The following is a 23,527-nucleotide window of genomic DNA, read 5'->3' on the forward strand; positions in this document are numbered from 1 at the left end:
TCACTGTGAGAAGAGGGGCTACCGCGAAAACCGAAATTCGCAAATTGCGGGAATTTTTCTCTTTTACTCCAATGAAGACGTAATTAGAGTGACAGAGAAAATTTCCCGCAATTTGCGAACTTCGATTTTCGCGGTTATAGCCAAGTAACGAAATGGGTCATAAATTAAAATCTTCGACCGTACATTGAATTAGACAAAGAATTAGACATCCATACTTTATAAAAACAACTCTTCTTCGGCAGGCGGTTAAAACTCATCACACTTTAACATAAAGGGTTGTCACTATGTATAATAAATTACTTCAAAAAGAAAAATGATCATTGAATAATGACTTCCATTCACTAACAAAGATCCGTACGTTAAAAATGGAAAATAAAAGAACGCCGAAAAATGCTACCGACTTTCACCAACGAAGGAAAGTACAAAGTAAAGTGAGTACCTAAGTGTTAAGGCAAACAGTTCACATCTTTGGTTTAAATATTTACTGAAAAGAAAGCCAGGTTTGCGAATAAGAGACAATTACATACCTAGTTTTAATTTCTTTTATAGAAATGAGCATTTACTGCTTTAACTAACACTAACTCACAACATAACACTAACATTAACTTCTAATGAAATATAAGTACCCTACCTTCCAATAACTGGACACCTAAAAAAGATTCTGTTATTCACACAATCAATCAATCAATCAAACTTTACTGGTAAAATAGAAGTATTTTATATGTCAACACATTATTATTATCTTATACATAGAACATTACTTACACATTTCACAGGAATAATTATATTAGGTACATTATTATTTTTGGTCAAATTATTTTTATATGAATTATTTACTGATTTATATTACATTTAATTATAATTATACATTTTTAATTAATTGTCTTTCAAAAAAAAAATATATATATATATATATATACATATTTAAAGTATTACTTATTTCTATTACATGTAGTCAATATTACTGATTTATATTACATTTACTTATAATTATACATTAATTAGGTATCAAAAAAAAAAAAAAAACAATTAAAATATTTAAAGTATTATTTATTTCTATTACATGTAGGCAATATTAATATTTAGCTTCTAAATCTTAAATAAGTAAATAACAATCTTATGCTAACTATACATATGTACATTTACATTATTTGGTGGTATTTTATCATGCCTTCCATTACCATTGGACTTTGGCAAGTAATCAGGTGGTCTCAGATGGCCGAAAGAAATCATTAACAGAGTAAAGTACATCCGTAATCAACTTTGCCTTTAGTTTGTTTTCGAACGATCTACTACTATTTATATTTTTAATTTCGTCCGGTATTGCATTATATACCTTTGGACCAATTGAGTGCAGTAGCTTTTTCGACTTTGCCAGTCTAGTCGGGGGTGGTCGTAATTTATGTCGCTGCCTTGTGTTACAACTGTGGACGTCGCCGTATGTCGTGAATTGGTCTAAATGCGTTCTTACATATTTTGCGATTTCCAGGATATACAGACTTGGTAGTGTTTAGTATCTTGTACTCCTGGAACAAGTTTCTTGCGTCACTATCCCACGGGACTAATCCAAGTAAATTTTAGTTTGGTTAGAAAACCTTAGGCAGAAAAGACGAACAGAGGCGTCCAGTAGACTACATGGTTAAGGTAGCGCTCGATATTCCAACGACGAAGCGAGGAAGTGGAAGACCACCTACCACCTGGCTGACGACGGTTCAGCGAGACCTGAAAGAGCTTAATATAGACGCCGACATTGCACTCAATCGTGCAGAATGGAGGAAAAGAACAGGGAAGGCCGACCCCAAGTAAATGGGAACAAGGCCTAGCAGGATGATGATAGGCAGAAAAGACTCCGCGCTGCTAGACCTCCTCCCTTGGACTCACGTCATGTTTGTGATTGCTGTGGCAGAAGATACCGCTCTGGTATTAGACTCTTTTAAGTCATCGCAGACGTTGCAATCAACCTCTCCGTAACACCTGATTTTACCTGACGCTGCAACAATCATCTGCTATAGATGTCGTGGCCAATGATGAAGTAAATTTTAAGAACTAATGTTATTTGTTTAACTTGAATTGTGTGAATAAACAAATAGAATTGTTATTGGAAGGTGGCCAGTAATAGACGATTTACCCTATTTGATTTTTGAAAGAACTATTTTTAATAAATAGAAAATAAAAATTTGACATGATACAAAATGAGTTTTATAATATTATCAACTGAAATATATTGTGTCAAATTATTGGCACTGGTAGTTATCAAAATACAATTGCATGTTACTACCTATATACTATATTTATTAAGTCTAATTTAAAGTATTTAACACCAATAGGTTTTAAATTTGAAAATTGGTAAAACCTAAAGTCAAAATTTCAATGTAAATACGTATGTAAATGTCTCACAAATAAACATTTATTTTAGTTTTATTACCATATTTATTTACGTAAAAATAAAACGTTTAACTTTTAGTAACATATGACCTAATATAACACTATAGTCTGCATCTTCTCAAATGTTTTTTTGCCAAACACCCTAATCTGTTAAACAAAAGCCTTTGTTCCTTTTGTGCGTGCGCGTGCCCATTGTTGGTGAGCGCGTGACCATTGTGTATCAGCGAGTGGCATGCGCTCACCAACAATGGGCACGCGCACACACAAAAGGAATAAAGTTTTTCGCTTAACAGATTAGGGTCTTTGGCGAAAAAATCATTTGAGAAGATGCAAACTACAACTGACAGTTCCTTAACCTCATCACATAAGGCATAAAGGCTGGCGTCCACTAGACTCGCCGAGGCGAATCGAATCGAATCGCAATAATACGCCTCCTATATTTTCTAATGCAACTGCGTCCATTGACGGGCGCGCCGCGGCTCTTCGCTAATGGACGCAGTTGCATTAGAAAATATAGGAGGCGTATTATTGCGATTCGATTCGATTCGCCTCGGCGAGTCTAGTGGATGCCAGCCTTAAGGTCTACCGATGGACATGTAGTTAAGAGTGTTACTGTATGTTTAATGCAAGTGTTATTGGCATTTTAAATTCGAGGTCAAAAAACTTGTTCAGTTTTAATAAGTGTAAAACTATAATTAACGGATGATGCAAAAATATTAAGAAAAAAATTTCAATGATTGAAACAAGCTTTTAGTAGAAACGGTCATCAGCAGACAATATAATTACAAGTATATATATACCACGACGGTGGCAAAGAAGCATACGGCCCGCCTGATGGTAAGCAGATACATACATACATACGTATATACAAGAATTGTTCGTTTAAATCACACATTGTAGTGAAGTTTTTACTTATAAACTTCACTTATTTTTTTAAATACAGGGTGAATTTATAACTTACAAGTGAACTTTGGTTTTTTAATAATAGGCCAGGAAATAATGACAGGTTTTTTGATACGATTTTTTTAAAATTTCCAACGTACAATGTCGTCAATGCCACATGCACAAAGCATATTTTATTTTACATACTTATAATATACACTTATACATGCAGTAAACAAATATCTGTTTTTTGAGTTGGTGTAATTTTACAGTAGTCGAAATGAAACGATGTGTAAAAAGATCAAACAATGCGTCATAACCATAAAAAAGTAATGAAAAAATAAACCAAGCAAAAATACCAAACGCAACCATTAAATCCTATTTCTAGAAACCTGAATAAAAGTTAAATTTTAAGCTAAATTGCGTAAAACATTAAAAACTCTGCCAAGGCGATCAACTTATGTTTGCTTACCAAATATCGCAATCCATCTAATTTATTATCACAAGTCACTAACACTAGCACGATTAACTGCGATTAGTCGCACTGCGTTAGTCGTTGCGTGCGTGCGCGCGCCTCCGCGTTTGTGGTACGACTGAAGAGATAATTGCATGACGGAGTTCTAATCACGTCCACGATCTTTATCCGCAAGGTTAAATGTAGATTTGTACCTATCGATCAGATTTACGGATTGAAAAAAGTTTTTTTGTCTATTTACTAGGGTCTAGTAATTTTTTAGGGCTCCGTACCCAAAGGGTAAAAACGGGACCCTATTACTAGAGACTCCTCTGTCCGTCTGTCTGTCACCAGTATCTCATGAACCGTGATAGCTAGACAGTTGACATTTTCACAGATGATGTATTTTTGTTGCCGCTATAGCAGCAAATACTAAAAACAGAATAAAATAAATATTTAAGTGGGGCTCCCATACAGCAAACGTGATTTTTTTGCCGTTTTTTGCGTAATGGTACGGAACCCTTCGTGCGCGAGTCCGAATCGCTCTTGGCCGGTTTTTAGATTAGTCAAATGTCAAATGAGATCCTTGTCCTTTAACATTTCTTGATATTGCATATGGTGTTATTATCTATTAATCAAGTATGCAAATAGTATTTTGTATTATATTGCATCATCAATTAATATAAGGCCTATAACGAAATCGGCAATGAGACATCGGCCTTTCTGTCATTACTTCATTACTTAGAAATAGATATTGGTAGATTAATAGTTATTTGTTATACAAGGGTGCAAAGTTGTATTTTACCCGCGAGTGCTTCAACACATGAGAAGTAAAATACAACTTTGCACCCGTGTGTAACACAAAACTTTTCACCTCACTATAGCGAGGAAAGTGCAACATCCACAGGCGTTAGATCATCTTCATCACTGGAATCACTAATTTTTTTACGATATTATAACAGAAAACTATGGAAGTTGTGTATTTTTACGCGAGTCGGTGAGAAAAGTTTTTAAGTAAAAAATTTGTTGACAATGTTGACATTTCTGATGTATGAAATGTCAAGGATGCGTTTTGAAATTGCATCGACTTAACTTGTGCGTTCAGAATTATATTTAACATCATTATAAAAAAACAAACGTTTCTTATGGAATTTTAAGGTTTATGACTTAAAATCATTAAATAAAGCTAAATTTGATATTTTTTATTAGATTCTCAAACCATTTATTTAATGATAATTAATATCGAACGAACCATTATCATGAGCGTTTTACGTTTTGTTATCTGTCAAGCTACTTAAACACGCTCCATCCAAGGTCAAATTACTTTCCCCACTAGTGGATAAAACGCGTTTTTCCCCGCTTGTTTTGAAGGTTAAAAGACAACTTTCCGAGCTAGTGAGGGGAAAATAAATAAATACAAGTACATTTATTTCACACAAATAAGCTCACAGATTTACGGCAAACGCTTACACGGTATTGGTATTAACATTTTTTTCACATCACCAATTCGAAAAAGGGTCTTTTCTTCCCTGCTAGGAGGGATCAAAGTGGCACTTTTCTTCCCTGCTAGGAGGGATCAAAGTAACACTTTTCTGTTCTAGGACACTATTTTTACATTTTCTTGCGCATTATTTTTTAGCTTAAATAACATTTTTAAACACTATAATTACCTCATAGGTGATGTGAAAAGTAATATGTGTCACATGGTAGCAAAATTATTTCCATCTTGGGCGTAACACACTTGAATCCCTCACTACGCTCAGGATTCTACTTTAGAATCCCTCGCTACTCTCGGGATTCTATTATAGAATCCTTCGCTTCGTTTAGGATTCAATTGTACGCCCTCGCCGTAAATATGTCATTTTGCTCCCTTGTGACACAATCTACTAATTCTCTTTGTACAGGGAAAAACTAGACAGCTAGCCCCGGGCACAGAACAAGTAATAGTATTATCATACCCCGAGTACAAAATTAGATGCTCTAGCTGTATTTTTCAAACTTTATGGTGTCAACGGCCCTTTATGATCGTTAACATTCTTTCGCGACCCCAACACCCGTTTTCTAGGAACCTTGTTTAAGAGGCCGGTGTCGATTTTAGTCGCAAAAATGTAAAATTGATAGATTTCTTCGATGAAATTGTACACCTTTTGTTACCAAATTGAAATAACAAGTACTGGTTTCTATTAGCACGTCTTCTTATCTTGCCTTTTATCAGATCAATTTTTTGAAAACAGACTCACTAAATTAGTAATGATTTTTTTTCTGAAGGACGTTTAGGTAAACGCGCGTAAAGCATTGATTTTGTCGCTCTTATTTGCAAATTTCGTAAAGTTTGGACTGCTAAAAATGGTAAATTTGTATTACACATATTCTGTACTTGGCCTTTATCAGATTACATTTTTGTTATATGACTTAGAGTTCGAGGAAATGAAAGTTAAACGAATTCAATTTTCTCCAGAAATTATTTCAAAACAAGTTACAATTTCTCTGAAAAATCGACTTAATTTCAACGTAATTTGGATACTTGAACAATCTACAACATTTGCTGAAACTATTCTTATACATCAATTTGTATAATTTACCACCATAATTTTTTGATGAATTTTTAAAAACTGCCCCTTCTCTTCACATATTACCGGTGACGCACGCTCGCGACCTCATTATTAAAAGGCAAGATGAGAAAACGTGCTAATAGAAACCAATACTTTTTATTTAGATATTACGTAGCAAAACAAGTATAATTTCAACGACTAAATGTATCAATTTAAAATTTTTGCTCCAAAATCGACTACGGCCTCTTAACAAATTTGGAACGCACGTTTCCATCATTCAGTCAGTTACATGTTATGCGTTTTGGAACGCAACCTATATTTATAGGAAGGTAGATCCTGTTACACAGTCTTCAAATTTTTTAACCTAAATCAAGATTTAAAAAGGAGGAGGTTCTCAGTTCAGTTGTATGTTTTTATTAAATGTTTATTACTTTATAACTCCGTCATTACCACACTAAAAAACAAAAAAAAATTACTCGACCGATTTCGAAAATTCTTTTTTTGATTGAAAGTACATACGTACAGATTGGTTCTTTTTGGATGATGGGATCCATGAGGGATCGAGTGAACTCCTTGAATAATAAAGGCATAGACTAGACTGGAACCTAGTTATAAAATCCAAAACACCGTTCGACTTCAGTCATTATCATTACCACTGAGTTCTATGATGGTTGCGCTTTTATCGTTTCATTGTTGGTCTCTGTTATAAGACAAGAATGTAAATGCGAGATGCGTTGTACGATAGACAAAGAGTGCAACCATCATATCCGTAATTGCTGTGGTTTGGTGCGTTTTGGCTAAGGTGAATGACATGAAACAAAGAAAAATATAATTTATGTTCGCATGACTTAAAATGCTTAAATTATACTTATGTGAGCTAGCTTAGCTATTAAAGTAGTCAGATTTTGTAAGAAAACGTTACAAACTAGTTTTTTCGTATAGAACCATTTTGGAAATTGGTTAGATTATTCATATCAGCTCTTCATATGAACTCTTCTTCCGATATCTATACTTACTTACCTAAAGGTATAATGCCATTATTAGATTTATTAGTGTCATGAGGACAGCACGAAAAAAGATAAGATAAGGTTAAAGTTCTATTAAATGAAATAGACAAGAAAGCCGCAAATTCCAGAACTAATGACGATGTCGATTAACCTAGCTTCGAGTCAAGTTTGATATTATATTATAAATGTGATATTGTATTTCATACAATTAAATAATCTAATTTTATTATCCGAAACAATTCAATTTATCTATTAGGAACCTCTATTATACATTTTTTGCGTTTTCGGGGTTGGCCCCATAGTAAAAGTTGTTCAGTATGACCTATTGTCAATTGTCAGACATGTTATTGTTGTATGTGAATAGGATATGGCGCCCGGGGCAGTCACCAAATTTGCGCCCCCTGACGACTGACAAAAGTTACGCCACTGCCTGCACTAGCGTCCATTTCTTGTTTTTGCTCATTTCTGTTTTTTATAATTTTACATGTTTGATAATGACAATTGTAATAACTATGAAGTAATAAAGTGTCATGATTAAATTGTCAGACATAACAAAACCGTGTATGAGCAGTGACTGACTATGTTTTTAAACTACCGGCTTTGGTTGACAATGAGACAATGACACTTAAACAAGATCCAACGAGAGATCATGATTTTTGTCTTAGAATAATAAACAGTAGTAGGTAATGTTTTCTTACGTATAGGTTGAAGGTAGTATCCGATCGAAACCGGATTTTCATACCGAAACCTGCCGAAACCAAAGCCGAAACCTCGGTTGGTAACAAATTTTAAAAATAGAGTTGTTCGGAAGTTCTAAATTTGAACAAATCTAACGAGTTTTACGAGACCCGAGCCTTAAAAGAACGGCACTCTAAATACTGATTCGAGTAAAAGATGAATGCGCCGAAAACTCGGGATTTTACTTCATCATCATATATTTAAGAGTAAGACTTGTCGGTGGAGCAATTTCCATGTTTGACGGTCCTCTGCCTTCTCTTTGACAGAATGATACGACACGACGTTGAGTGTTTCCTTTATTTGATGCATGTACATGTTCTCCTTGGTCTTTCCTTCTTCCTCTTTGCTTCAACTTTTCCTTCTATGATGTTTTTGTCCAAGCATCTTTCCTCTTCTATTATCTAATATAGTTCTTATTAAACCTCTTTGTTGGTTTTCTTTTCAGGCGGCCTAGCCAAGGTGACGATCGCTTGCGCTTCGCTATCGAATTGCTTTGTGTCTCTCTATCACTCTTCTATATTAGTGTGACAGTGACAGTTGCGTTTCGTCCGCTACGTAGCGTTAGCGATTGGCATGCTGTCTACGGGTCCAGGCCAACTGATCTTTGCCATTCGACGCATTGGATTTTACTTATTTACCAAAATAAAATACATGACAATTGACAAGTGACTTTGACATAGAGCTTACATTTAATGGAAGATTCTAGTCAAACGACAAGAGAGGCCATAGTTCAGAATTTTGTCGTCAATGACGTCAATGTTACGTGTAAAAACCGAAAAAAAAACCTGAACACTTAGAAGATTTATGAATATAGTTAAAACTTATTTTATTACGAGTACATGTACTTTTAGTACGCCATTATAGTGAATTATTATGATTAATAAAATACTTTTAGGTCTATTGCTGCGTCTTTCGTAAGCGAACAACTCGCGAACGCGAAGCGAAGCAGCGCGTCCCGGCGCGGCGGGCCCACGGCGTTCGCGTTCGCAACGAGATCGCCCACATAGGACACTTCTATAGGTATCAAAGGATTGATTCACCCCGCGCCGCATGGTTTCCCTTCGCATTCGCGTGTTGTTCGCCTACGTAGTACGCTGCGTAACATTGACAGATCTGCCATTACTCTGATCTGAGCAAAAACAGTGATCAGAATGCAGGCGTCCATAGGCTACGTTGACCGCTCACAATTAGGTGCGCCTTATGCTCGTTTTCATAATTGAATAGAATTTAATTAGCACGTCGTAAAAGCAATGGCGGCGATATCGATCGTTCCAGAAGACGTGACAATGGGGCCGCAGGTGCTCGTTCCCACAACATGGCCCTTTCACATGGATAAATCACTGTAATCCATGTAATAGGAAGACCAAGATAGCCATTAAGAGGCAACAGGAGTGGTCATTTCTCCATAAAAACGTACTCGACTGTTTCCTCCGTGGTTTATGAAGCTAGAGCAATGATTTTTTCAACACAGATTATTGGACTTTAGCTTTTTTTGATATCAGTGTTTTTTAAGTTGCTAGGGCTCTACAAATATTCGTAAAAATGGCCTAATTTACTAGGCCGCAACGAGAAGCATGGTATTCAAAACTGACATCAATTAGCCCAAAAATCAAAACAGTCCGACACAGATAATTTCATTACCATTTACATCTCAAAATTTCGTAACATTTGGTTAAGTTTTGGAGGAGGAAACAGTAGAGTACGAACCTCGTTTTTTTAAATTTTTACGCAGGATTTTTCGCCTAACCTTATCGTTGTCTTTATCGCACTAGTTTTAGAAGCCGCTTTCGTTAGCGAAACGGATATATTCACCTAAAATATTTAAATCTTAGGGCGTCCGCTAGCTCGCGCGGCAAGCTCGGCCGACATTCACCTTCCGATAGAAACGGAGTTTCTATCTTAAAACTATCATTTTAAAACTACGGGTTGTATTGTAATGAAACTTTGACATGAGGTATATCTAGGTCCGTAATTAGTTTATACAATAGTTTATAAAACAAACGAAATAGATCAAAAACAAGTTTTGTATGAAAAACTTAAATTCGCTGTATTCTTTTTTACTATGGTATCTGAAGCTACATAAATTAATTACAGACATAGATATACCCTATCCTAATGTAAATACAAAGTTTCAGAGAAAACTAGCTATTCGTTTTAAAATGAGAGCGTAACTACGTTTGTATAGAGAACCGAATTTGCTTAATATGATACAAATCATCAAGTTCATTCAGCCAAGTTCCAGCCAGTCCGTAGGTGACCATAATAATTTCTTATTTTTTTATCTAATCTTATCTTATCTTGTCTTATGAACCTCAGTTAAACGGTAGCTTAGTCCTCTAGGAGAATATAACCAAACGGAGACGCCACGTCTGTTATTTTCTGTACAAAAAGTCTGCCGATTTTTGCAGGAGGGGAACGTCAAATGTACCTATATACGTAACGTAAAAATAGCCATGTCAGATAAACGTCACTCCATACATTGTGCATGACCATTGGCCGACTATTTTTGACAGGGGAACGCCTATTAATGGCTACTCCGTTTGGTTGTATTCTCCTAGGTAGTCCTATATATAATTTCTCCGTTTAAACTTCTTTAGGGGTAAGCGACAAGGTCTGAACGACCGGTTTAAGGTGGAGTTCTGACGCACGTATTGCAGGAAGTTTACGTTAACATATTCTTTGTAATATGTCGCTTAAGCGGGAGTTCAGTTGTGACGTATTTTTACAAAAAATTAGATCAATAGCATTGAAATCGGACATTTCTGACTTTGGCTAAGTAATTAATTTTATACTTATAATTAGGGTTCTGTACCCAAAGGGTGAAAACGGGACCCTATTACTAAGACTCCGCTGTCCGTCTGTCACCAGGATGTATCTCATGAACCGTGATAGCTAGACGGTTGAAATTTTTACAGACGATGTATTTCTGTTCCCGCTATAACAACAAATACTAAAAAGTACGGAACCCTCGGTGGGCGAGTCCGAATCGCACTTGGCCGGTTTTTTTCTATTAACGGGAGACACGTAGCGACATGACAGCACCGACGTTCCAAGTCCAATTAAGAAATCTAAATCAAACCTAAAATTGTGTGGTAGGGCACAGCACAGCGGATGTCATTCCAGATCTAGAGCAGACCCCAACTGGGCAAGTACCTCCACCCTCCAGAAAACCGCAGCCAAATAACACTAGACCCTACTCATAGTGTAGTGTTCCTGCCGGTAAGTAAGGTTGCCAGAGCTCAACGAGGGTGCGGAGTGTTAGGGCCGGCAACGCGCCTGTAACTCCTCTGGAGTTGCAGGCGTCCATAGGCTACGGTGACCGCTTACCATCAGGCAGGCCGTATGCTTGTTTGCCACCGACGTGGTATATAAAAAAAAAGATCGCTATTTGGAAAAGTATTCGAGGGTGGCAGACACTTTTGGCTTTTTTAGGGTTCCGTACCCAAAGGGTTAAAACGGGACCCTATTACTAAGACTCCGCTGTATCTTATGAACCGTGATTTTCACAGATGATGTATTTCTGTTGCCGCTATAACAACAAATACGAAAAACAGAATAGATTAAATATCTAAGTGGAACGTGATTTCTTTGCCGTTTTTTGCGTAATGGTACGGAACCCTTCGTGCGCGAGTCCGACTCGCACTTGGCCGGTTTTTTTAATACGCAACCATTGATGTTGACTGTATTCGTTGCCAGAGTAATTATATTGCGAAAGGTTTGTTTACACTACCGTGTTCTGTACGATTAACAACACATATTATATATAGGTATATACCTATTATAAAACATATTATATATTAAAGACTCACTTAGTTCTTCATCCGTGTTTCGCGTCAGTCTGAAACAAAAAAATACAACATCAATAACAAAATTAGTGACGTATAACAGACATATATTATAGACAGTAATAGACGTCAGTAAGTTTTTTTCATCACATGCTCGTAAAAGGCACACACGTAGGCGAACTCGTGTCAATTAAGCCCTCACCATCGGCTTCGGGCTTCAATTTAGTCGTTCACAAATTATTGTTAATTAATATCTAGAGATCTAGAGCAGAGCCCAACTGGGGAAGTACCTCCACCTTACAGAAAACCGCAACCAAATAACACTAAACCCTACTCATAGTGTTGTGTTCCTGCCGGTGAGTAAGGTTGCCAGAGCTCAACGAGGGAGAGGAGTGTTAGAGTCGGCAACGCGCATGTAACTCCTCTGGAGTTGCAGGCGTACATAGGCTACGGAGACTGCTTAACATCAGGCGGGCCGTATGCTTGTTTGCCACTGACGTAGTATAAAAAAATAAAAAATAAACAAGGTACTATTGACAAACAACTTTTTTTTTATGATATAGGAGGCAAACGAGCAGACATAAATGGCCTAATGGTATGCAATAGGGTATTCCACAAATTTTTATTAATGGTATCAGTCGATCAGGTTTATTTTGAGGATCAAATGTCTGTATGGGATCCATTGTCTTAAAGCAATACAAAAGTCACAAATGATGGTCAAAGTCTGGCACTCGCACTATACTGACGAAATGCTTCTAACAAATTGGCATTACATCGTGAGTTCGTGACGTCAGCATTTAACGTCGCTATTGCTTAGTTAGAAGCCGTGGAAAACAAGGATTTTTGCGATTTTGTAGGGGAAATATTGCGTTAATCTATATTGTTGCTATATAATATATTTTTCAATAAAATGTAAGGAATCGAATGGTACCATATTTTTTTTTCTATTAGGAAGTTCTTTTTTTTTTTAACTGAAGTCTTGTATTTATTTATTATTCCCATATATTTTTTAGGTTTCCAATTTATTGTGATACATTGCTCATTTTCTATCTATTTAACGAGATTTAGTTATAAAATTCAACATGTGTCAACAACCCTATCACCGTTGCCCATGGACACCTGTAACACCAGAGGGTTTACAAGTGCGTTGCCGGCATTTAAGATACGCTCTTCAAATACGTAAAATGAATCTTATGTGATATTTAGAAGTTTGTTACTCCTTCACGCAAAAACGACTGAATAGATTTCGGTCAAATTTAACACACAGATAGTTTCTAAGGAAGTTGGATACTTTTTATGCAGTAATTTATACATAAATAAGCATAGCAACAAAACGTTTGGATGTTTCACATTTCATAAAGTAAGTAGCTGATTTGACTGGTTATTTAGGACTATTTTGTGTGTATTAAAACTGAATATCCTGACAAAAGTCCGGACATCATTAAAAATCCTTACATTTCCTGACGGACAGACCTCCAAAAATCCCCCTTCTCCCATTGGTTACGATCACGGGACACAGGGGGATATTGTATACAGTCGTTTTTATATTTACTATGATAGCTTTTCGATTTACCGTTACCCTCACCACGATAAAGTAAAAACACGCCCGTTTAATCCATTTTTTTACGGGCCACCAGTCCCAACTCACCACCACATGTTGTAACTACAGCATAACTTTTCCTTTCCTAACTCTAAACTTTTAGCAAGCTTCTAGTTGGTAAGTGAGGTTTCTATAAACCCGTCAGGGTGTCAACTCGCCAAGTTCCCCCGGAATCCTGACATAGTGCTAAAAATCTTGACATGTTAGGGGAAATCCTGACGTATGACAAACCTAGTTAGGACCCTATTAAATCATATCAGTAACAATACATACTCCTTTTATCCTTCGCTGCAATCGGGTAAAAAGATCGAATGCATTTGAAGACGAAGGCGCAAGCGCACGGGCCGGTTAGATAACTCTCAGAAAGTAAGAGTGCTTCGTTTCATAACCGCCTGACATGCTAGTGCTGCGCCACGATGACTATCGATATCGACAAATTATACGGTCGATAAATTATACAGTCAATGTCCATAAATCATGCGCCACAGCTGACTGTTGATGTTAATAAATCATACATCGTACGGTCAACTGATGGACTGAACTATGGTGTTAATGCTAATTTACAGTACATACATATGGTGCTACTTTATCGCACTAGTGCGGTAATTAGCACTTTACGCGCCTATGTCGAAAATTTCAAGGGATAACATATATAGCCCTTGAAATTTTTAAGTGGGGCTCCGATACATACTGTACAACGTTGTACGATACAAGTGCGAAAAGTAGTAAATCAGTAACGAGTGGCGAATATTTATCTATTTTTCGAAAGTGCTGTCAGTTTATTCTTACTGATTTTGGATATCAGCACTAGATATTGTTTATGAATATGTTTATGTTGTGGTGTTTACCCCAAGAAAGTATAACAAAATCGGGTAGCTATTAGTCTCTAGGAGACGTAATACGTTGTTAAATTTTTAAAATGATTTAATTTACTTGTATAATAAAAGTATTTAACACTCGTAAAGCTATAAATGAAGTCATTAACAAGCATATATCATAAAACACTTGATTTATTTAAAAGATTATTATTTTTCGTTACGTAGGTGTACTGGGTGTACTAATATTATCTACAATTTGTGGTTATAACTTGATAAGATTAAAAACCGGAACTTTGTTAAAACAACGATAACCTTTGTACGAAATTTGAATGTGCGAATCTTATCAAATGGACTTATTTTAGAATTCAAAGTTATAGGTACCTATCAAGATTAATCGATTCTATAAACCTCGGATAAATAAATTTTCCGCATTGATCTAATCAGGCTGTATTAATGTCAACTTTGGTGGACATACTACTTAATTACATGTAGTTTATAATCTTGCTCGTAGTATTTTGAAAGAAGGTGGTTTTTATAAAATAATCTTTAAGCGCATTGCCGTAAATTTTACGTTTATGAATGTACAGTAAGGTTCGAAGTTCGAAATTGCATGGAGATATTATGAATGGAATTCGTTTATAATCTCTCTATGCAATTTCGAACCTCACTGTACATAGAAGAATTTTTTTTAGTCAGTATGTATCTACTTTGCTATAAATTTAGATTGTCTTAAAATAAAGGACACGACTTTAAAATGAAAAAATATTTCTACTAATATGACAATTTTCTATCCAGTTATCTAGACTGTGTAACAAAATTCAACATGTATCACCTATAATGTGGGATGGGGGTAAAGTGTTGTGTAATGTGTTATCGACAGCTATCATATAGATCTATATGATAACTATCTATAGTTATAGGTCAGACGGAACGAAAGCACGGCTACATGGGTTCGCGACCTGAGACTTGAACACAATACAACTGTGTTAGTAGCAACCCGAATGGTGCAGTTATTTATAAAATATATCGATATAGCTATCACATCACTAGCTCAGCAGACGGAACGAAAGCACGGCTATATGGGCTCGCGACCTCTGCGACTTGAACACAATGACTCTTAGCACTGTGTCAGTATTATGCAACACAAATAGTGCAGTGATTTATTTGGCATCTTTATTTTTATCGATACTTTTATATTTTAGGGTTCTCTACCCTAAGGGTGAATTAATTATCATTTGAAGCCTGTCGTGCTCGTGTCCCACTGCTGGGCAAAATTAATAAGCAAAATTATCACTAGAATCAAATAATACTCGTTTAAATTTTTTTTAGTAATTTTTTTGGCTGAAATTCGTCACAATCAATAATTTTCCGGGTATTTTTTTCCCAAACATTTGTGAATAGCTTATTGAGCCAACTAGAGGGTACCTCCGTTTTTTTTTGACGGAAGTAACGCTCAGTAGTGACACACGCACAGTAGGACACGTCAAAGTGCCAAAATAGCGATAAACGTCAAAGAAGTTTTACTTCAATCGCGCGTAAAGATTACACGCACACTTTTTTACGGTTCCGTACCCAAAGGGTAAAAACGGGACCCTATTACTAAGACTCCGCTGTCCGTCTGTCCGTTTGTCTGTCACCAGGCTGTATCTCATGAACCGTGATCGCTAGACAGTTGAAATTTTCACATATGGTGTATTTCTGTTGCCGCTATAACAACAAATACTAAAAAGTGCGGAACCCTCGGTGCGTGAGTCCGACTCGCACTTGGCCGGTTTTTTTTTATTTGGTCTTACATATTTGATTATTTATTATTATAACTACTTCTAACTGTACTATTTCCTGTAGGTTGCCTAACCGTGGCCAGTTCCTTGGTTGCAACACTTCGTAACTAGTTGCGATACTTCCGGACCTTGGTAACCGGCTACCGATAGTGAAACCAACCTTAAACGCCTCTAAGACAAAGATCTTTATAATTTAGGGTATATCCGAAGTGCGTTGGTGGTAACACAGCGTGTAATTTTGATGAGAATGGTGATATTTTAGTCATCTGTTTTTCTGATGTTAAAAATTCCATTCACAAAATTTACCACTTTATTTTTCCTCAATAGCTTCCTTTCCCCAAAGCATTTCTTTTTTTAGCGTTCCGTACACAAAGGGTAAAAACGGGACTCTGTTACTAAGACCCCGCTGTCTGTCCGTGTCACCAGGCTGTCTCATGAACCGTGATAGCTAGACAGTTGAAATTTTCACAGATGATGTATTTCTGTTGCCGCTATAAGGGGTCATCCATTAATTACATCACACGTTTAGGGGGGGGGGGGGGGGTCAAGAAAATGTGACATGTTGTGACAAGGGGGAGGGGGAGTCACAAACTTTGTGATGTCACATTAACTTATTTAAATTATTTTATTTGCTGTACAGTTAAATAACAAGTTTTTGGTACAATAATCGTTTTTATTCGTTTAATTTTCTTTCCTAATCTGTTTTGGGTTATAAAATTACTAATATTTCTTTCGTCAAAAATATTTTGATATAATAGTAATAATACTTAAATTTCGATTTGCCGATTTCATTGAAGAAATGTGACGTCACACCAGGGGTTTGCCCCATTTGACCAAGTGTGACAAGGAGGGGGAGGGGTCAATAAACCTCAAAATTCGTGTGACGTAATTAATGGATGAACCCTAACAACAAATACTAAAAACAGACTAAGATAAATATTTTAGTGGGGCTCCCATACAACAAACGTGATTTTTTGCCGTTTTTTGCGTAATGGTAACGGAACCCTTCGTAAGTGCGACTCGCACTTTGCCGGTTTTTTTTATAAACTTCTAAATGGCAGAATAGGCGACTTCACAGAATCAGAATATTCTTCGAAGCGAAAGGCTGAATACACAATCTCAAAACCAGTAAAAAAATTAAAAAGTTGAAATGCAGAATGACAAGGCCACAGAAGGCTGGTCGGAGTGGTCGGTCAACTTATTGCCAAATATTTGGTTATCAACTTTAAGAGTTATTGACACTGTGTGCGCGACAGTGGCGCCCGCTTGGTGGCTTTTGGACATATCAGGTTTGACATTGACAGATTTTATTTGACAATCTTGAGGATAAATAAAATTTACATTAATTGTATAAAACAAAATTAAGACTACTTATAAAATAAAACGATTAAAACTAAACCTACCTAAAAAAAAAAAATCCCTATAACAAACCCTGACCTCTTGGCAAAGTGCCCATCACGCAGGCAGCATTCCCGCGCTGTATCGCGATAGCAAGCCTTTGCGCGAGAAAGCTGCCCGCGCGAGGGTCCCCGGTTGCCTCCCTCAACCGCTTTCCGAGCTCCTTGTGGAGCCCGCGTGCACCCCTGCCCCATGGACCGAGTGTCTCGACACCAAAAGCTACGAATTCGTAGTTGGCGCCGAGACAGCCATATTTATTTGCTTTAAAGCGCTCTCGGGCGTCGGCCGCCGCCGCGGCATTTCTGCTGGTTGATGAAATGTAGGACGCTGCCAGCGTATCGGCGCAGGTAGCGTCCCACACCAGTGCACGGCCCATCCTCCATGGGATCAACGACATCCCGTCGGGGCGCTTGCCATCGTCCCGCGCGATCTGGGGCTCCAGAGCAGCGGGGACGCCGGCGCTGACGAGCGCCCTTCTTATGATGTCGTTGAGTGACGCATGACGAGATAGGCGGCCGGCGCCCGAAGAGCAGGCAAGTCCATGGTGGCCTAGGCGATCAACGTTAGCCCCACAAGAGACGCAGCTGTGGTCCACACAAACATCAGCCCCAACTCGGAGACCGATGGCTATTCGGAGGGTCCCAGGATCGATGAATGTACCCGTGTTTGGTGATGGGTATGCATGAAGCCAGTGTCCAGACTCAGATCGGGAGACAGCAAGGAGCCTTGCGCGGTCCTTACCCGAGGACGTGTGTATTAGAGCCTTCAGGACGGCGTCGGAAGCTATGTTGTCCCAAGCTCTCTGCCCCGTAGGTCTAGGTGGTATAGGTAGGTTGAGCCCAGCTATCCAGGCACTCCTGGCCTCCTCCATACACGCGATCTCGCAGTTTGATGCCGGTAGGGCTTTAAGGATTTTACCTGCGAGATCAGACGTGCTATGGATTAAGGACAAGAATGCCGGCAGAGCAACACTCGAAATTTTGCGGGTTCCTAAACCACCAAACCTAATAGGCAAAGAAGCTTGGGTCCATGCCTGTTCACAGAAATGGACATTCAGAATTGATTCAAGCTGCGACTTTAAAAGGTTTTAAAACTTCTTGAGGGCTTTCTAGTAACTTCGTCTCGTCAATTTGAAACCTGATTTCTTGACTTTCGCTCGATGGAAAAAAACCGGACAAGTGAGTCGGACTCGCCCACCGAGGGTTCAGTACTTTTTAGTATTTGTTGTTATAGCGGCAACAGAAATACATAATCTGTGAAAATTTCAACTGTGTAGCTATCACGGTTCTTGAGTTACAAACAGACGGACAGACAGACGGACAGAGGAGTCTTAGTAATAGGGTCCCGTTTTGATCATTTGGCTACGGAAACCTAAAAATCACGAACATAGGTCAACCATTTTTGCACAAAAGCTAACATATAACATAAGAAAATTGCTTCAAAAAATGCGCAATTAGATTTTTTGTCAAACTTCGATTACCTTTTTTTGTTAAAACTTACAAAAAAGTAAAATCAAAACATGCTATACGCGATCCCGGGCACCGGGCACGCACAGCCATCTCATCCACGCTTACGCTCAGTGAGATAAGAACTTGAACCCACGGGACTTGAAATGGACCCGGGTATATATGTCCTAAGTCCTTAAACTACGTCCAAAAGAGAGGTATGGGCATTGTGAATGACATCTCGCTTTGTGTGGTAGGGCAGAGCCCAACTGGGGAAGTACCTCCACTTTACAGAAAACCGCAGCTAAATAACACTAGATCCTACTCATAGTGTTGTGTTCCTGCCGGTGAGTAAGGTTGCCAGAGCTCAACGAGGGTGCGGTGTTAGGGTCGGCAACGCGCATATAACTCTTCTGGAGGCTACGGAGACTGCTTAACATCATGCGGGCCGTATGCTTGTTTGCCACCGACGTAGTATAAAAATATAAATAATGAATTATTCAAGTTAAATTAGAAGAACATATTTCACACACCAGCGCAAACCGTATGCATTCACCTAATATGTAGCTCTAGGTAGGTACTATATATTTATAAAACTAGTCACGTCTCAATTACTCTCAATTGACATCTTTATTACGCAAAGCACGCAAAATAGCACTCGCAAATTTGACTAGATAATAATTTAAACTACTACTTTGACTAGATAAATTGAATATCGTTAGTGTTGTGAGTTGTGTCGACAGAGTAACATACCTAGTGCGCAAAACGTTCAAGCTGATAAACAAGACCAAGTGCGGGTAGTCCGAAAAACTCGCGCGGCTAGATGTTGATGTCAACTTTAGCCAGTCTTTTCCGAGACCGCGGGGACAACGCCGTCCTCGAAACGTCGGATGTAAATGTTAAAAGTTAATTATGCGATTAAGACCCGTTTTACAATTTAATAATAGATAATAATGAGAAAAGCCCTGTAACCCACTTTTGGAACACGTTTATGATGCCCTTCATATGATAAGGAGAACGTAGCTTAATCTTTTTTGGAGATGTGAAAGTTTTCTTGCGACGATACATATGAATAAGTATCAAAATGTGTTAATACTTTTTAAGACACTTTCGGCACGTTGTTCTATCCGTTACTGATGACCTTGACTGTACAATATACTTATGCATATGTCGTGGTCTTCGTTTAATATGAATTACGTAAGAATTTTCGAGCCTGTATAGTGTATAATATGATGGGGTTAGTAAGATAACAAACAAATTTCTAAGAATAAAAAAAAACCGGACAATTGCGAGTCGGACTCACCCACCGAGGGTTCCGTACATTTTAGTATTTGTTATTATAGCGGCAACAGAAATACATCAGCTGTGAAAATTTCAACTCTCTAGCTATCACGGTTCATGAAATACAGCCTGGTGACAGACAGACGGACAGACAGGCAGACAGATAGAGAAGTCTTAGTAATAGGGTCCCGTGTTTACCCTTTGGGTACGGAACCCTAAAAATGAATAGCGATAAATTTACGAGTAGCGTAGGGTTGTCAATTCAAACCGCAAGAATGTCTAGACCGCGGCGTGCCTAGCCTAGGCTATATAGGGTTGCCTAGCAAGTTTCACAAGTCACAACGGTGTCGACGACCTCTTTCGACTCTTAAGACGAAAGTCCTCATTTTCCTATCTGGATATTAACATTATTAAAAATATTTTGATATCATTATATCAACCACAGCGCTATGTCCCTACGTTTGATTTTTTCGAATATTTCATTAGAGAATTAAAATTTTGTATGAAATCTGTTTTTCGCTCTATAGGCACAGCCATATTAGCCTAGCGGTTTTCTCGCCTAAGTCAGCAATATGCGGATTTTAGAGCGATGGGATTGATTGTTTATTTTATTTTGACTATAAAATAAAGTTTGACAATTTTTTTTTACTATAGTGTAAGTAAGTCTGAGAATTTAATTATATGATCCTTATTTGAAGCAGTCTTGTTAGACCTTAACACTAATAAAACACGGTACCTAATGACTGGTCCCGTAGAATCTAGGTTATACAGGCATTGCCTAAGCCCTTTCGGTGTCGATTGCAAAAGTCTAGCTTTCAATCTCAAGACCTTAGCGAATATTCTATAAGCTCACATTCACTTTTTTGCCATATTTAGGGATATTATTTTCCTACGTTTCTAAGTAATATTAAGATTATGAGAGCTTATTTACTTAGAACAAGTAATTATTTTTATCGCCTATCATTATGCTCAGAGAAATAAATATAAATACCATAGAAGACGCAAATGCATCTACTTCGCGTGTCCGAACCCCGACCAAGCGTCGAGGTTGACCGTCGCTCTTTACAGTTCACGCCGCCGGTTGTTGCAGCCGGACTTCCGTGAAAACTTAAAGAATGCTTCGTTGCATGATAATTAACTGCACCACTTGCACCAGCCTAAGAATTGCGAGCACCCAAAGGCAAGAACATATTTCCTATCACAGATAAATAATTTTGAAATTATATTATGCGTATTGTATGAAAAAGCCGACACGCTTGGTTTCAAGTTTCAATACAAATCGTGGTATTTGCGTCATCTAGCGTATATATTAAATCTGTGATTATGCTTGTCACGTATGTAAGTGCGAAAGTGACGCATGACACGACAGGCGATAAAAACGCCATACCACCGTACCATACTACCGTAGCTGGTCTAAAATGGTAAAAATTACACACATGAAGTATTTTTCCGTACAAGTCCAGAAAAAAATATCCCGACGAATTGAAAACATTGTTTCATAAAGTAGGTACTTTATGAACATTGGTATATACATAGGTATGTGAATAAAGGAGATTTATGACACAAATATTTAACATCAATGTGACGAAACGTCTAAAATATGATTAAGTAGGTATTTTACCCAACTGTCAACAATCACATATAGTACCCAATAAATCGCATTGTTCTCTTATTGACGAGAATTATTGATAAAACGTCGTCTGCATATCAATTGTGATCAAAAACATCGTAAAACTTAGACAAATCTATCAAGTATATACTATATGTTAATTAATTGTTAGGGTAAGTCAAAGACGTACCTCGACTTGACGCCAATTGATTAAAAATAAAATAATTAGTTTACATATAACACATAATACCGGTTAGGGAATTTATTTGTGTGATGTGCCCAAGCCTTCTTGAGCTTAATGTGGGACTTAGTTAAAATTATATTTTGAGTACTGTTGTGTTAAGCTAAAGCTAAAGCTGTAATACCTGTATTTTCTCAAAAGTATATGAATAAAATAAATAATTTGTCTAAGAATGTCCTATAATATTTATTTATTTACTTATATCAAGGAAACTTTTTTTTAAATTTGAGACGAGGCGAATTTAAACCCACGCATACTTCTTCGCTCACTTCTCGATTTCCGATTAAGATGAAATTCTGCATACTAATTGTGTGTTATTATGGAGCTGATCTGATGATGGAGACAGGTGTGGCTATGGGAACTCTGTGATAAAACAACGCAAACTACTTAATTGTCTCGATCAGTAAAGCTTGTACCAAAAATCAAATGTTTGTCAGAAATATTATAAAATTAAATCGCCAGGACGACATACTGCAGTTAGAATTTTTTGTCAGCAAGTTCCTATAACAAAAATTTGCATTATTGCGTCAAGAAATTCGGTGTTTCGGTCGCAGTGACACATCCAAAGACAAAAAATTCGATGCTAATGAAGATTGTGTGGGTGTCCCTTTATAGCTCTAAGATCAAATTCTTGTCAAACGGTATATTATTACGGTAGGTTATTTTATATTTGTCTAACATTTTAATGATGATTCTAAATTGCTTAAATTAAATTAATTAATTAAGCCTCTTTATTTCCTTAATAATAATTTGATTTACAATTATATTGTGATTAAAATTAAAATTAATAAATAACATAAATAATAATAACATTTTTATCAAGGACCTCTTTATAGAGTAAAGGCCTCCTCCATTTTTCTCCACATAGATCTGTCATTCGCTTTGTCTGTCCAATTTTTTCCTGCTGCTTTTAAAATCTCATCGAGCCATCTCTCCGCAGGTCTGCCTCTGGGTCTCTTGCCTGCAGGTCCCTTCCATGAAGTTATCTGTTTGGCCCACCTGTCCTCGTTCATACGGGCAATATGACCGGCCCACTTCCATTTTAATCTTTTGCTGTGCTCTAGAGCATCAATCAACTTAGTTGTTTTTCTTATGTCTGTGCTTCTCTTTCTGTGTCTCAATTTTAGATTCAGAATGCTCCGTTCCATGGCTCTTTGGGTTGTTAATATTTTGTTTCTGGTTTGTTTGTTAAAAATCCAAGTTTGGGATGCATAGGTAAGTGAAGGTAAGATGCAAGAATCTAATATCTTTTTCTTTAATTTAATAGAAGTATTTGACTTAAGAATTTCTTTAAAGCTCCAAAATTTATTCCAAGCCAGGTTTACACGTCTCATTAAATTGCTTAGATGACATCAATTTTTGACACGTTTTTGTTTATACATACTTATATTACGATCCTTATTGGGAGAGAAAATTATTTTAATTTATTTTATATTTTTTAGTATGTAATGTTTGACGATCATGATGAGAAGATAAGCATAATTTTGACATTGATGCAAATTTATAGTGTAATTTTTATCCTGAAATAAATAAATAGTAGTAGCCAAATAA

At 37.1% G+C, this 23,527-nt stretch overlaps 1 protein-coding gene across 1 annotated transcript in view; it reads right to left on the reverse strand.

The window, feature by feature from the left end:
* The window catches only part of LOC134751402 (ATP-binding cassette sub-family D member 1), an 85,021-nt gene that overhangs the window by 40,054 nt on the left and 21,440 nt on the right, over positions 1–23,527 (reverse strand). Inside the window, exon 2 of the mRNA XM_063686795.1 lies at positions 11,828–11,856. The gene's annotated coding sequence lies outside the window, so the exon portion shown is untranslated. The remainder of the gene's footprint in view (positions 1–11,827; positions 11,857–23,527) is intronic.

Source organism: Cydia strobilella, chromosome 22 (assembly GCF_947568885.1).
Source record: "Cydia strobilella chromosome 22, ilCydStro3.1, whole genome shotgun sequence".
In the NCBI taxonomy this organism is placed as follows: domain Eukaryota; kingdom Metazoa; phylum Arthropoda; class Insecta; order Lepidoptera; family Tortricidae; genus Cydia; species Cydia strobilella.